General features: G+C 40.7%; 1 protein-coding gene across 3 annotated transcripts in view; it reads right to left on the bottom strand.

Moving 5' to 3' along the window:
- LOC134345795 (protein FAM53A-like) overlaps positions 1-16,964 on the bottom strand; it is a 97,771-nt gene that overhangs the window by 39,605 nt on the left and 41,202 nt on the right. The gene's annotated exons all lie outside the window — the stretch shown is intronic.

The raw sequence follows: 16,964 nt of genomic DNA, 5'->3' as shown, positions 1-16,964 counted from the left end.
ATGAACACTTAACAAAGGAGGGAACTCATGCCCAAAGGTAGAGGAAGTGGGCAAGGTACTGCATAAGTACCTTGCATCAGTGTTCAAAGAGTTTGCCACCGGTGAGTTAAAACGAGGCGAGGTATACTGATATTCTAAGACATGTTGATATTGAGGATATGATAGGTATCTTGAAAAACATTAAGATGCACAAGCAGAGAAATTATTGAAGATTCTTGGGTCAAAATTTATTCACATTTAAAAAAGTATGCACTTTTTTGGTTCCTTCAAGTTATAGCCAGAGGTGGTTAAGGGGATATGCTCCCACTATTGAATGTTCCTCAAAATAGCCTCTGACAACCAAGTTCAGCTCCTGGCCTTTACCTGTGGTTTAGCTAGCAGGCCCGGCGGAACCATTTCCACTGACAGAAGGGGCAAAGGCAGGTTACTGGCGCATTAAAACTAGTCCCTTCAGGCAGATGGGACTCCAGGAGAAGGAAAACTCTGATCTCAAACCACCGTTGCCTTGTGGCTATACCCACTCATGGGGAAGGCTTCAGGAGTAAATGCAGAGGGAACTAATCTGAAGCGATTGTGTCCAAGGAAGTCCTGTGTTGAGTTGAACACTATCTGGCAACTCTTACAACGCTGCTGGCACCAAGTTGTATTGGTCTCTGCCTTCAGGTTCTGCCGCTCCTTTGGTTTCAGATGCATGGAGAGAGGGAGCTGGCTACATGGGCAACAGATTGCTCTCCATGTGGTACTGTCCAGGCTTGTGTCTCCAGACAGCTGGAATGCAACATCCATGGTCAACCCTGACTGATGGAGGCCTCACTCATTTGGGATAGTCAGCATGGCTTTCTGAAGGGGAGGTCATCAGTCACAAATCTGATCATTATTTTTTTTGAAGAGGCAATGAAGACTAGGGTATGGACTGAGTAAAGAATCTGACAATATTTCTCATGATAGGTTGGTCCAGAAAGTCACAATGGATCCAAGGTGAGTTAAGTTCCAGACAAAATTCGACACGATTGGTGGTGGGGGGTGGGGGGGGGGGGGGAAGAGCAGAGAAGGCATGTTTTACTGACTGCCAATCTGGTCAGTGCAGGTATTATGTCCCAAAGGGCCTGTGCCTGTACTCTTCTATTCTGAAGCCTAAATCATACAAAATTTTAAGTACAGCAACAAGTTTCTTGGCATATTGCCACAGTACATCAAAATTGCTGTAATCAACAGTGCTCATTTAAAATGCTCAGCAACAACAAGGCCAATCAATGTTTAAAAATCTTTTAATTAAAAAAGCAATGTTTGCAGTTCAAATTATCCGAAGTTCTGGAACAATTCAACATTTGAGAGGATGAATGTGTGATGCCAAGGTAACAGGTGACCTGGTGCCAGCTAATCTCCTTTAAGAGAGAAGGGGCTCCCATGTTTTCAGGAGCTTTACTCAATGGCTTGCTGGAGAGTGAAAGAAATAAAGTAAGCCCTTAGTTCTCAGTGGGACAGCTCCAGGCATATTGTCAAAGAGCAAGGGGAAAAGAAAGTAGTTGAAGCTTAGTTCAAGACCAGGATAGCAGAAAGCTCTATAGGCTTACTCAAGTAATCAAAGTAATGAATACACCATCCAATGCCATTTCTCAACAATCAGATCACTAGCCTCTCTGGTCAAATTTCATCTTTCAACATCAATTCACCAATTTGCATAGTTTGCCAAATGCATCTGATATGCTTGGCAGTATTGCAGGCCATGCATTTACTTCTCAGCTTAATCACATTGCCTAGTGTTCAACCATAACAATGCATGATCAACCAATTGCGTGATACTCCATGACATTGACCATTCTCTCTTGGAGGGGAAAGTGAGTTTCAAATCTAGGCAGCAGAAGGAAACTAGAAAGTGAAGGGCAAGTTTGAAGAATCCACCTACACCTGCATTTCCCAAGCTTCAAGAAAGAGATGGTGGTAACTACTACTGAAAAAGCAAAAATGGTGAAGTTAGATTATTCAAGAAACTGCATACAACTTCTGTTGCAGACAATTCAATATTGATGGGTCAGCTAACAGAAAATATTCAACTGTCACATGTAACGACAATGCTTGGTGGACGAGATCATTGGGAAGCAAAGGAAAGTTTGACCCTAATAGTATACATGTTAGCTTCAAGCTGGAGCTCAGCCTTTTTATTGTGGAAATGGCAGTTAACATTCAAATGCAAGAAAACTTCTGATGTTTCATTTTCCATTGTACACTGGTTCAACTTCCAGGATTTAAATGAAGCAGCGTCACATTTGTATTAAAACTGCTGTCACATTGCGAACTACAAATGACATTCAGGGTATTTCAGAAAAAAAAACATTCATCTTTCTACCTGTCAATCTGCTGAAAGTACATGGGCAGCTGCCATCAACTGCCAGACAGAATCAAAATCTGTTTGAAGACATCCTCCAAGGACATGCCAAACCCCTCCACCAAAAGACCAACAACCCTATGATTACAGTATTCATTGCAATGCCAACAGTCAACAACAGACTGCACCATCTTACAAAGCAGCAATTGGCACAGAACTTTCATCTCACTCTGCCCATTTGCTCATGGCAATGTGGAATAAATTTAACAATGAACCTCCCCTGCTGTGGGCAGGTGAATGGTGAGACAGTACAAAGATCTCAAGCTCTCGTCTGTGCAGTGCCAGACAAATTCAAGTTAATTGCCAGTCACACCGACAACCACCAACACACTGCCTGCAAACCCCCACCCCCCCCCACTCACCCCACCTCCATTGCAATTCTGGAGGTTTTAGATTTCAGTGAGGATACTTTTAATGGCATGCAGTCCTCTCAGATTCTGTTGCAGGACCAGTTTCAGGAAGCATTTAACATCTTGGGTTCATGTGATCTGCTGAGTACCTTAACCTCCTCCCAGTCCCAGAAGCCTACCCTGTTCTGAATGTCCTTAGCTCAGTCTCTAAATTGTGTTAATGCCTGATCTATCCTTGCCCTGACATAATCAGTCTGTGCAGAAACTATCTGAATTGATCAGGGTGCTTTGCAACTGAAAACAAACATCAGATACTCAAGTAACCACCCACTAACTTGGCCTTTGCTGGTGATCCCTAGTACTACTAGTGGCATAGCCGTTCCTGCTGCTAAATGAGTGTGCAGCAATATTAAGATAGACGTTGATAAAAAAAAGTTCTTGCACTGGTAAAAGAAGCATTGCACGGACCAACGTTATGAACCTGCCTGCTGAACATCCAGCAGACATTCATTGTGCACAAGCTAATGCTCTCAACCCACTCATACCAATTTCTCACAAATAATGGAACAATTTCTTATCCTCTCAGAAAATTGCAAATAACTATAGGCCACAAAGTCAAGAAATAGTACGGTTGCATTTACTACAGGCATAATTTAAAATCAAACTTCTACCTGCTGTCAATACAGCTGACCACTTTAATTCCAAAAGATGCAAAGTATGCAAGATCCTTGTGAAAGCACAGAGTCACTTCCACTTGTTAGTGCCAGTACTGTGTTATGTACAATAGAAATTTGAAAACAGGTTACTGTGGACTATTAACATTGCATTAAAAATATCTGTACATCTCCAGCTTGGCACACCCACCCCTTGTTTCTCTGTCCTGGTTATGCTCAAGAGCAAACCATTTCAATGCAGCATATTGAGAAGCACGTCAAGTCTCAAAACAAGGTTAGTCTTCACTAGTTGTACATTGCCTGTGATAATGTTAATCTATTACCAATTATTTTTCAGTTATTTCACACAATAAGCCTTCTGCACTTTGTTAATGTGTGGTGACATTAATTACCCAACTTTCTATTTTTAAAACTGATTCCAAGGAAACTGAAGTTTATTAAGCATCTGCATTGTACATGAACTGTTCGTCTGAGGAGTTCAGAGTTTTAGCATTGCAATGCCACAATTTGTACTTGGGTGTATAGTGAAAGTGGCTGAGTGACAGGATTACACATATTTGTCAGCCAGATTTACCAGAATACACAATTTCTTTACATTTCTCTCACTCATCTATATCATATCACATCAACTTCTACATCAGCACAAGAGAGCTGGAAGTTAAACAGGTTATTGACAGTTTACATTCGACAGTTCATGGTTTTAATGCCTGCAGCTTGAGGCATAAAAACATTTTAGTCAATACTGACTGGCTGGGATCAGACCACAACACATAAATCAGCAACACGAACCAGTCACTTGCTACTCAGCAACAAGTAACTCTGCCTGACCCATTCAATGTCATTAATGCAATGCAATATTTACATGTCACCTGCATCTATTCAGCAACAACATTCAAAACCCGACCAAAACAGACAGGTCAAATGGTCAATATTTGCCCACCAGACTCCATATCAACGGAGTCCTGAAGGGACTCGGCTGAAACGTCAACTGTTTATTTCCATCAATTGATGCTCCCCAACCTGCTGAGTTCCTCCAGTTATTGTGTGTGCTGCACAAAAGTGGGATCTGCACTCTTCCAGTTCAACATCAAGGCTTGATTTACATACCCAACCCCAATGCATAGGCTACATCGTTGGCATGCATGCATGGCAGGATCTGGCGAGTAAGTAGGTGCATGGGGGTCAGTGGGATCCGGGATCAGCCATGATTGAATGGCGGAGCAGACTCGATGGGCTAAATAGCCTAATTCTGCTCCTACGTCTTATGGTCTTATTACACTTACAAAAGCAGGCATTCAAGAGCTCCATCACTTCATGCAAATTCCAGGTCAGAAAATAAACTTCAATGATGTTCCTCAGTCTTATTAGGGGAAAAAATACAACATCCACATCAAGTTATGAAAATCCTGAGCCCAAGACTACTCAAAATGGCGGAGATGGATTCTGATGGGCAAGTAATTGGACAGCAAGTGAAAATTATCCAAGTAAATACTGCAGGAGTACATACAGTAATTCAACAACCCACCCAGCTGCCATGTTCAGGCTCTGCCTTCCCAGGCCATTCTCAATCTCCAGAGTCTACATTTGACAACAAATTACTGAAAGATGCAGGACCTGTAGGGTCAGAGGTTCCCAACCTTTTTCTATGCCATGGACCCCTCCCATTAACCAGAGGGTCTCTGGACCTCAAGTTGGGAACCCCTACTGAAGCTTGTAACAATTCTTTCAGAAGTATCCTCCGTTCCTATTACCATGACTGCAAAGAACTAATTAACAATGTCGAGGGAGCATTCTGATAAATCAGACAGACGCAAATCTTGATACACGTTCCTCACTTTTTTTAACTTTAGTTCTGAATGTTATTTGCTTACTTTTTGTTTGCACGATTTGTTCTTTTTTTGCACAATGGGTATTTAATTGTTTAATGGGTTCTACTGGGTTTCTCTGAATTGTGGTTGTCTGTAGGACGACAAATCTCAAGGTTGCATACAGTATACATACTTTAATAAATGTATTTTGAACATTGCCTTTTATCAGATCAATATCCTGCTTTTACCCAAGTGTTGCTGCAAAGCCACTAACGTACAGCTATATGTACACAATGGAAATACAAGTTAATGCAACCTCATCATTTATATTTGGGGAACTTTTTTTTGCAAATAATTTTTTTTTACAACGCAACTTTTGTCCTTCAGACATTCTCAATAATATCAAAACAAAATGTATCAGCTTATTAATGCTAAATCTTTAGTATATAGGAAGCACATTTGATGCAGTCAGAGTCATAGAACATTACAGCAGAAACAGGACCTTTGGCCCATCTAGTCATGCCAATCCAATCATCTGCCTAGTTCCATCGACCTGCACCCAGACCATAGCTCTCCCACAGCAACCCATCCATGTACTTACACAAATTTCTCTTAAATGTTGAAACTGACCTCACATCGATCACTTGCACTGGCAGTTTGTTCAACACTCTCACCACCTGAGCAAAGTTCCCCTTTAACATTTTGCCTTCCATGATCTCCAGTTTTAGTCTCACCCAACTTCAGTAGAAAAAAGCCTGCTTGCATTTACCCTATCTATACCCCTCATACCCCAATTTTGCATACCTCTTATTAGAGTGATTTTTGAGTTTAGGACAAATACATTTAGCAATTGACTTTGGGTATCAGTCTTCACATCTGAAAATGTACTATGGATTTAATTTGGAATGCAGCTCTGAACGTGGGTTCCTAAAAGCCGTGAATCCCAGGCAATGCTGATTAAAATTTATTTGGACGTCTGTGGTGTAGATGTCGATCAGGAGGTATTAAGGTTGTATGTAGTTTCAAAGAAAGCACAGTAAACATGGAGTTGCCCTTTGATGTTAGGCACCTAAAATATCGAGCCCCACATTGGGCCAGCCAGACCTTTCAACTGAAATCATCTCCATAGGATACCTGCTGCACCTCGTTTTGTCAAACAAAAGAAGCGGCTTTGTATCTACCAGTGATTTTCTCTGGTGACTTCATTCACGCAACAGCACCCCCATCAAATCTACCTTCAATCTTCTATGTTCTGGGAACAAAGTCCTAACCTATTCAACCTTCAAGTCCTGGCAACATCCTTGAAAATTTTCTCTGCACTCTTTCACTTGTTTACATCTTTCCTGTAGGTAGATGACCAGAACTGCTCACAATGCTCCAAATTAGACTTTGCCAACATCTTATACTATTTAAACATAACATCCCAACACTGGGCTCCCTCACCTCAGCCCCTCTGGCCCTCAACACCGATGCCCCTCAGGTCTGTGTACTAAGCCCCCTGCTTAACTCATGCTGACATAACTGTATTTCTATGTTATATTGACTATCCTGTGTATATACCATTTATTATAAATTACTATAAATTGCTCATTTAGATGGAGATGCAACTAAAGATTTTTACTCCTCATGTATATGAAGGAGGTAAGTAATAAAGTCAATTCAATTAGTTTATGAAGGCCAATGTGTGAAAAGCTTTCTTTACAACCGTATCTAACTGGTGGTGCCACATTCAATGAATTATGGATCTGTATTCTCAGATCTCTCTGTTCTACTGCACTCGTCAGTGTCCTACTGCCCACTGTTTAAGACCTACCCTGGATGATTGTTCTGAAGTGCAACAACTCATTTTTTTTGCATTAAATTCCAACTGCCATTTTTTAATCCATTTCACCAGCTGATGCAGATTCCACACAAGCCACGATGGCCTTTGCTGCTGTCCACTACACAACAAATCTTGGTGTCACCCACAAATTTGCTGATCCAGTTAACTGCAATATCCAGATCGTTAATACAGATGATAAACAACGGACCCAACACCAATCCCTGCAGCACATCTACAGCCAGAGAGGCAATCATCTACAACTACTCTGACTTCTTCTGCAAAGCCAATGTCTAATCCAGTTTATTACCTCATCTTGAATTCCAAGGGACTGAAACTTCTTGACCAGCCTCCCATGCAGAACATTGCCAAATGCCTTGCTAAAGTCCATGTAGACAACACCCACCGCCTTGCCTTCAAGCTTTTCCCAGAAACCTCCTTGAAAGTCTCTAAAATTGATTAGATCAATATACCACATGCAAAGCCATGTTGACTATCCCTAATCAGTCCCTGTCTATCCAAACACTTGTATATCCAGTCACTTAGAATAGCTTCCAGTAACTTTCCTACTACTGCTGTCAGTCTCACCACTCTATAATTTCCTGGTTTATTCTTACAGCCTTTCCTTTCTTAAACAACTCCAATCATCTGGCACCTCATCCATGGATAGGGATGTTTTAAATCCCACCAGACCCCAAAACTAAAACTGGCCATCACACCCCAACAAACCCTTGCCTGGACACCCTCACTAACACTTGCCTAGACACCCCTACACCTGAGCACTCATTTCCTACTGACACCAACATCGCAATAGTATATTCATAACCATATATCTTAAAATTAGAGTTGAAAGATCATGTTTACAGTTACTTTTCTATAGATTTGCTAAGTATGCCCACAGAAAAAGAATCTCAGGGTTGTATGTGGTGACATATGCACATTGAAATCTCTGCTAGGGCCCCTGCATTTTCTGCACGAGCTGAGGGAACACCTTGTCAGGCCCTGGGGATTTACCCACCCTAATTTGTCTCAAGACAGCAAGCACCAACTCCTTTAATCTGTATAGAGTTCATGACCTCACCACTGCAATGCCTCACACCTATAGATTCTGTGACCATATCCTAAGTGAAAACAAAAAAAATCAATTTAATATCTCCACCTCTTTCAGCTCCACACATAAATTACCACTCTGATCTTCCATTCATATTGCACGACCTCATCACCCCCTCCTACCCATATCACTGGTACTGACGTGGACTATGATCTTTGGCTGCTCACCCTATTTAAGAATGCTATGGACTCCACCTGAGATATCCCTGACCCTGGCACTGAGGAGGCAACAAACCACCCAGTAATCTTGTTTTCGTCCTCAGAACCTCCTTTTCTGTTTTCCTAGCTGACAAATCTCCTATCACGACAGAAAGCCTCTTCTTCACCCTCCCCTCTGAGCCACAGAGCCAGACTCAGTGCTAGAGACCTGATTGCTGTGGCTTTCCTGTGCTCAATCTCCACAACAGTATCCAAAGTGTAAATCTGTTGTGAGGGGAGCAGCCACAGGGATACTCTGCAGTGGCTCCATCTGTGTCCTGTACCTTGGGTGGAACTACCTTCCTGCATGTCCTGTCTATCAACCCTCCAGCCTCCTGACTGATCTGTTCGTCCAGTTTCAGCTCCATCTCCTTAACACAGTCAGTTAGAAGCTGCAGCTGGATGCGTGCACTTCCTGCGTGTGCAGTCGTCAGGGTTACTCGAGGTCACCCTGCCTTCCCACATCCCACACTCGAGGTAAAAACAAGAATTGTTCAACTCATCTGCTCAATACCAAATCATCTGGGTGAATTTCCAGATCCTAGAAACACGACGTGTGAATACAGGAGGCAAAACAAAGAAAAGCAGTGTGCAGTGGTGGATATCACCCAGTCCATCACCTCCCCACCATTGAGCACACCCACAAGAAGCACTGCCAGAAGAAAGCAGCCTCTATCAATGACTTCCACCATCCAAGCAGCCTCTATCAATGACTTCCACCATCCAGGCCGTGCTCTCTCCTTGCAGCTGCCATCAGAGAAGGACAGGACCTTTAGCTCCCACACACCAGGTTTGGGAACTGTTATTACCCTTCAACTATCAGGTTCCTGAACCAGTGTGGATAACACCACTCACCTCAACACAGAACTGTTTCCACAACATGCGGAACCTGTGGTCTCACTTTCAAGGACTCTACAACTCATTCTCAGTATTACTTATTTTATTATTTGTATTTTTTTGTATTTGCACAATTTGTCTACTTTTGCACAATGGCTATTTGTCAATCTTTTGTTTGTTATTTTTCACTGATTCAATTGTATTTCTTTGTTCTACTCTGAAGGCCTGCAAGTAAATGAATTTCAGAGTAGTATATAGTGACATATACTGCAGACTTTGATTTTAAAAAAATTTACTTTGAACCTTTGATTACAGAGGTTTATTTGATAGCACCAACCACTGAAGTGGAATGATTTAAACCCAAGTTCTAGTCAGGAGAGCTAAGCAGAAATCTCTTGTCGATCACTTTGTTGCACTGAAGGAGCACTGCATCCTGTCAAAGGCGTCTCATTTCAGATGAAGCTTTGAACTGCGGTCTCCATCTGACCTCTCAGAAGAATGAATCCATGTTACTTCAAAGGCCTCTGGTAGCTGGTCAATATTTATCCCTCAATCAATGTAGATATTGGTTTATTGCTGCCACATGTACTGAGTTAGGGCAAAAATTTTGTGTATGCAATAAATTATATCAAGGTGGTAAGAACAGAATGCAGAATATAGTGACAAACATGAGAAAGTCTGCAGATGTTGGAAATCCAAGAAACACACACAAAATGCAGGAGAAACTCAGCAGGCCAAGTGGCATCTATGGAAAAGAGTAAACAGTCAAGGTATTGGGCCGAGACCCTTCAGCAAGATTGGAAAGGAAGGCTCTCGGCTCAAAACGGTGACTGCTTTAGAAGATGCCAAAGCAGTTCATCTTCCTGTGCACAGAAAGCTACAGAAAGTTGTAAAATTAGTCAGTCTCATCTTGGGTACTCGCCTCTGAAGAATCCAAGACAGCTTCAAGGAGCGGTGCCCCTGAGATATGACATCCATTACTAAGGAATTGCATCACCCAGGACATGCCCTCTTCTCATTGTTACCATCAGGAAGGAGGTACAGAAGCCTGAAGGCGCACAAACTCAGTGATTCAGGAACAGCTTCTTCCCCTCTGCCATCTGATTCCTAAATGGACACTGAACCCATGAAAACTACCTAACTTTTTAAAATATGCTATGTACTGTTTTTAATCTAATATATACTTGTTAACTTAGTCATAGCAGTACAATGCAATACATGATAATATAGAAAGAGACTGCAGTTATATATATATATACATACACACACACTCACTGCAATTTCTTTCTATATTATCATGTATTGCATTGTACTGCTATGACTAAGTTAACAAGTTTCACGACATATGCCAGTGATAATAAAGCTGATTCTGATTCAGTGCAACACTAAGATTTCCAGTATTCTAACTGACATACTTCATAAAACATGCACTTCTTGGATGGCTGGGAGTTAGAAAAAAACTGAATACAAAATCCTTTAAGTGGTAGCTATAGCCTTAATCCTTACCAGAGTGCCAGAGCAATGGATTTCCTCAAAGCTACTAATTACAAAATAAATGGATTCCTAATAAAAATGGCCTTACTTTACACCAGTAATTTTCGTGTAGACCCATCCCAGACAGGTATAAAATTCTGGAAAATGAAATCTCTTTCTCCTCTTAAAAATAACACTGGGAAGATACGCTGCAAAGCAGCTGCTCTGTCAGAAATCACAAGCCTGCCTTTGTTGAGATATACATGCTGCAAATGAGTCAACAGAAAAACCAATTGCTTGAGATAGTTTTCAGACCTCTCCTAAACATGCACATTTCTTTTCAATCTCAAACTTTTATTTTTGAATATGAATGACATGAACTGTGGTCTCAAACATTGCACATTGCATTTTCTGCTACTTACAACAGAAACCGACAATTAGTAACTGAATTCTCAATCATGTTCAAGCTGCGATTATTATTCAAAAATAATGCTTCTAGCCTGCTTTGAAAGCCGCATTTTGAAATCAGGTGGGGTTTTTTTTAAAAAAACATGATATAGGTTAAGCAACATTTTTGCTATTTAGCAATAAAACTGGCCCAGCTACATTTTTATTCTTATCAAACACAAACACAAATCAATAAGGTTTCTGTTTAGCTTTAAAGATGACAATGGAGCTGATTAAAATGAATAAACATCGTAAACATTTCATTTCACCATGAACAACCAGACAAAGATGTATACATTCCCTGAAATTCAGGAGAATATGGGAGGATCTCAGAAACATTCCAATTGTTAAAAGGATTGAACAGACCAGATATGGGGAGTCTAGGACAAGAGGGCATGACCTCAGGATTGAAGGACGTCCATTTAGAACAGGTGCGGAGAAATTACTTTAGTCAGAGGGTGGTATGTCTGAGGAATTTGTTGCCGCAAGCGGCTGTGGAGGTAAGTCATTGGGTGCATTTAAGGCAGAGATAGAGAGGTTCTCAATTAGCCAGAGTATCAAAGGGTATGGGGAGAAGGCAGGGAAGTGGGAATGACTGGAAGAATTGGATCAGCCCACGGTAGAGCAGACTCGATGGGCCAAATGGCCTACTTCTGCTCCTATATCTTGTGGTCTTTAGGTTGAAAACAGAAATTTTGAAGTGTTTCTAATCTGAAACATTAACTCTTTCCTCAATTGCTTCCTGACCGGCTGAGTATTTCCAACATTTCCTGCTTTTATTTCAGATTTTCAGCAGCTGCAATTTTTATTTCCAATAAAATAAGTATTGCTACATAAGCCTTATGGGTGTGAGGGTTAAACTGTAGCGTTACTATAATTGGGTGTTTGATAGTCAACATTGTCTCAATGGGCTGAAGGGCCCTCTTCTATACTGTATGCTTCTGTGATAATTACAGATGAATTGTCTCTCACTTTTTTATGATTCCCTATTTGTGGTCATTCCCATGGATCAATCTACAGAAGAATGGAAAAGCAGAACGTAAAGTTGTCAGACCTAAGAACATAGGTAGCACACTCCTCTCTACAAAAATCCTTGATCATAAAGACTCCTCCTAAATGTTAAGCCTTCTCTTAACACTGCTATAAGTCTTTGCAGATCATTTTCTCAATTTAGAAAAGTTATGTATTTAAATTAAGTAGCACCATTTTGCCCTGAGAGGCAGAAAGTATTACTAAACATAACTGATGTATGAAATGAACATCACTATGGACATCATGGCTTGAAATGCATTCAATGAGGATACAAGCTGTTTTTTTCCTACTCTGGACATAGTTAAATTATTTGGAAGTTTAAATCATTTCAAAGCTAGAATTCAACACATTTGAATAGGCAGAACTCTGAAATACCTATGTGACTTGGGTGAGGAAGCAGAAGGGAGGGCTAGCAAGTTTGTAGATGACATGAAGGTCGGTGCTCTTAAGCAGTGGTCCCCAACCACTGGGCCGCGGACCAGTACCGGGCCACAAAGCATGTGCTACCTGGCCATGAGGAAACGATACGAGTCAGCTGCACCTTTCCTCATTCCTTGTCATGCACTGTTGAACTTGAACATAGGGTTGCCAACTGTCCCGTATTAGCCGGGACATCCCGTATATTGGGCTAAATTGGTTTGTCCCATACCAGACCGCCCTTGTCCCTTATTTCCCCCGCCAAGGTAGAGCGTTCCTATGAAACCTTTCATGCCAAAATGGCGTAAAGCAAAGAAGCAATTACCATTAATTTATATGGGAAAAAATTGAGTGTTCCCAGACCCAAAAAAAAACCTACCAAATCATACCAAATAACACATAACACCTAAAATAACCCTAACATATAGTAAAAGCAGGAATGATATGATAAATACACAGTCAATATAAAGTAGAAATAATGTATGTACAGTGTAGTTGGGAAGATTAAGCCAAAACCAATATGTGGAAAAAAAATCGGCACTTACACGCATGCGCACGTCACATATGCGCATTCATGCATGCGCACACAGGTGCCCACGCAAGGCTTCATGGTCATGGTAGTCTTTCTCCGGGTAAACACAAGCGTCCAGTCAACACACACAAAAAATGCTGGTGAACGCAGCAGGCCAGGCAGCAGCGATAGGAAGCGGTACAGTCAACATTTCCAGTCGGGACCCTTTGTCAGGATTTGACTAATACTTTTGTCACTTATTTGGGAGTGAGAAAGTTGGCAACCCTAACTGTAAAAGACATGTTGAGGTGAGTTTCACCCTACTTGAACAACAGCCCCCACCCCCACTCCCCAAGTCAGCCGGTCTGCAAGAATATTCTCAATATTAATCCGGTCCGCAGTGCAAAAAAGGTTGGGGACCCCTGCTCTTGAGGATAGTGTAATAGATTGTGGGTTACAATGGGACAATGACTGGATGCAGAGCTGGGCTGAGAAATGGCAGCTGGAGCTCAATCTGGAAAAGTGTGAACTGTTATCACTTTGGAAGGTCTAACTTGAACGCAGTGTACAAGGATCCTTCGCAGTGTGGCCGAACAGAGGGATCTTGGCATTCAAGTCTACAGATCCCCAAAAGTTGATAGGGTGGTGAAGAAAGTGTATTGGCCTTTGTTAGTCAGGGGATTGAGTTCCAGAGCGGTGAGGTAATATTGTAGCTCTATAAAACTCTGGTTAGACTACAGAGTACTGACTTCAGTTCTGGTTGCTTCATAATTTACATGGATTAGAGACTCGGGAAAGGTTGATTGGCTCGGGCTTTTCTTTGGAGCAGAGGATGAGAGGAGACTTGACAGAGGTGATGTGAGGCATATGCATTTGGAACATTTAAGAGACTCAGACAGGCACATGAATGAAAGAAAAATGGAGGGCTATGTGGGAGGGAAGGATGAGATTGATCTCAGTGTAGGTTAAAAGGTCAGCACATCATGGGCCACGAAGTCTGCATTGTGTTGTACTGTTCTACATTCAATACAAACTTTGTTCTGCCTCTTTGGAAAACTCCACATTATTTCTCTGCAATTAAAAAGAAAATTCTGGAAAGACTCAGTAGGTCAGGTCACATTTGTGGGAAAAGAGACAGCTGAGCTTTTAGGCTGATTCTTTTCCAGATATCTCTATTTACTCTACCTTTTGTTCAGTGCTCAATAAGACTGAATAAGTTTGAAAATATATTTTTCCCTATTCCCTATGTTTCCCTATTTCAATTCTGATCAACTTTTTTTTCTTAGGTTTCTACTTTATTTTCAAGACCAATATGAATATGGAGTATGGCTCAATTTCGGTTGAGCATTTTCTAAACTCTTATCAAAAACCCACTTTTTATTTCCTTTATTACTCTGAAGAAATTATACCAGTGTCTGGAGCAAAATAAATTGATTCTGCAGAAATAGTATTTTTAAATGAATATCCTGAGCCTTATACTTGTCTAATCTGTAACTGATCCGCTCTTTCCTACCAAATCATGAGTTTTACTTGGCCAGTGTATTGGTCTTTCTAAGTCAGCATCATTCACAAAGATTGTACTGAGTCCCTAGATACAGTCTGTTGATATAAATAACCATAAAAGTCCCAGTCAGCATTTGATTCAATTGCTTAGTTTCTTCAATAACTAACGGCAACAATTTACAATGCAAGCAAAAAAAAAAGGCATTTGTTAAATTCTCCTAACTGCATCTCATTTTAATAGAATTTAATCCTCTACAAGAGAAATTCTGCAATGTGTTGTAAAGGTGATCCTGAACCCAAGGTAAATAGAGTAAAATGGATCACCTAAGACTCAGTAGCAATCAAGGGCCCATGCAACATGTAACCAACAAGACTGGTGTGCACTCTGCAAATGACAACGACTCCCATGCCCTTGTCTTTGGTGAAGGTGTGCATTTGGCAGAGATTTGATTGGACTGTGACATTCTGTGGTAGAAGGACGGACTCAGTTATGTCTGCTTTGCACAGCAGAATGTTCAGCTTCTTGGGCATTACAGTAGTTTTACCTATTCAGGAAAGGTACAAAAACCTCAATCTTACACAGGCAATGGAACTTGTGCCCTACAGTTGGAGGAAGAGGCCCTGTGAAAATTGCATGCTGCTGAATACATAGCCCATGAACACTTGCATGGCTATTATACCCAAAATGAGACTGTCAAATTCTCCCTTGTTGCAGGCTAGTATCTTGAAGTTTATTCGTTGATCTCATTCACTTGTGTTTCACCAGAACTCTTAGCAGCAGACTATCAAAATAATGCCCAAAGTCAAGTGCAATTAGCATCTTCTGTCTACTTTTGACCCAGGCTGCAATGCAATTTTTATTGAGAGTTAGGAGGTTAGAAGTGAGTCTGAACATCTCTACATAGTTAATGACTCAATATAATAATTTCCATAGATGGTAATTACAACATAGCACAAGCCAATGACCTAGCCTAAACTGCAATACTTATTCTCCACTTCCTTCCAATCATACTTCAGCAAATCTCATTACCATATGCACTCATTTCTTTCCCCATCATCTACTTTAAGTTCAATAATTAATCCAGGCTGAACAGATGACACCTGATAGGGACAGTTAAATCTGAAGTAGCTCATGAACAACTAGAAATATTGTATCAAAACTGGGAAGACAAGAAAAAAAATGTAACCCAATCAGGAACTTAATATCACATATTTAGAGAAAAAATAGGAATATAAAAAACACAAGAATTCAGGGAGAAGGAAGGAGACCCGAACACCCACTTTTGGCAAGAAGGCTTAAATACTATGCTTTCTCAAGTCCCTTGATAGTTGTTTTTGATATGGCTAATAACACTAATTAGCTCATACTGTCACTAGTTTTCCCCTGTTGCTAAATCATGAGTTTATAAATATAAAATAAGAGTCTGGCAAGTACTTCAATGCTTGTAAACATTTATCTCAATGTATTCAGTGTTCTTTTTTAAACAGACCAAGAGCAGAAACGGACTCCTTTAAAAAAGGTAACAATCACAATTTGAGAAGCTAGCATGCTGTTCAATTTATTGACTCATACTATGTGGAGATTATGCACTCGTATGTGGTTAAATGCTTCCCACAGATACTAGCTGATGCAGAAGTTATTAAACAATAAGGATACGTTTGAGACCAATAAACTTTAATCATGTATTGAAACATGTAACAATATAGGTTCCCAAATTAGGCATAAAATTGCAAGAAAAATCAGATGTTTTCTTGAACCTCTGCCTTTTGCATCTACGATAGGTGCCTTGTTTCCAATTCAAGGAGGCTAATCTGGATTATGCTATAAATTGTCTCCACAGAATCAAGTTTCATTATAAAGAGTAGAATATGATCAAAGCACACCCACACCTAACATCATCCAACCTAAAGATGCCTGGTTTCAGCTGCTATGCACTGGCTCAAACACAATGCAGCACAGCGTTGTGCAAGCAATACCTAGAGATTCAGAATTGATCTGTGTAGCTGAGGGGCATTTCATACATTTAATGACTGCACATTACATACTGAAATGACTTTCCAAATTGGATGCTGACAATTTGAAGACAAATGAATGATTGCAATATAAAATCTAAAGAAATTTATGGCAAAGGAAGTTGCCCTTCAGATCATCATGCCTACAAATGCCAAAACTGGTACGTTCTCCTTATAAGTCCCAAGACAACTGCTTCTGATATCACCCATGGTCTTTATGAACTCTTAGTCACTAGATTTCCCCTTCATTGCCTAACTGAATTTGTAAGTTACGGCATCATACAACTTCTCTCCAGCAAGTAAAATAATTGGATGGAAACAGCAGTGCATGGAACCCAGTAAGAAACTTGGTGATATAATTTCAAACTGGATCTTGAAGAAAAGAC

This window comes from Mobula hypostoma, chromosome 4, assembly GCF_963921235.1.
Source record: "Mobula hypostoma chromosome 4, sMobHyp1.1, whole genome shotgun sequence".
Classification (NCBI taxonomy): Eukaryota; Metazoa; Chordata; class Chondrichthyes; order Myliobatiformes; family Myliobatidae; genus Mobula; species Mobula hypostoma.
This window is presented reverse-complemented; position numbering and strand designations above follow the sequence as displayed.